We start from the raw sequence: 288 nt of genomic DNA, 5'->3' as shown, positions 1-288 counted from the left end.
GCCCTGGACTGGAATATTTTATAAAAAAATAATATTACAAAAGTATTCAGTTCTATTCTTACATATGTATAGAGATTTTAAAATGTATTTTATCATTTATTACCAATGGACTACAGTATTGGGATTTTAGTGAATGAAAGAATCTTCAAAATTGACAAAGACCACACAAGATCATGAAAAGATTAACAGAATAATAAACAAGGAAGCAATAAGACACTGGGGCAAACTGATGGGATGATGGAAAAGATGCAGAAGGATAATTTCTTTAGAGAAGTAACAAGAGATATG

The sequence above is a fragment of the Penaeus monodon genome, chromosome 28 (assembly GCF_015228065.2).
Source record: "Penaeus monodon isolate SGIC_2016 chromosome 28, NSTDA_Pmon_1, whole genome shotgun sequence".
Taxonomy (NCBI): domain Eukaryota; kingdom Metazoa; phylum Arthropoda; class Malacostraca; order Decapoda; family Penaeidae; genus Penaeus; species Penaeus monodon.
The sequence above is the reverse complement of the archived record's forward strand: the minus strand, read 5'-3'. Positions refer to the sequence as shown.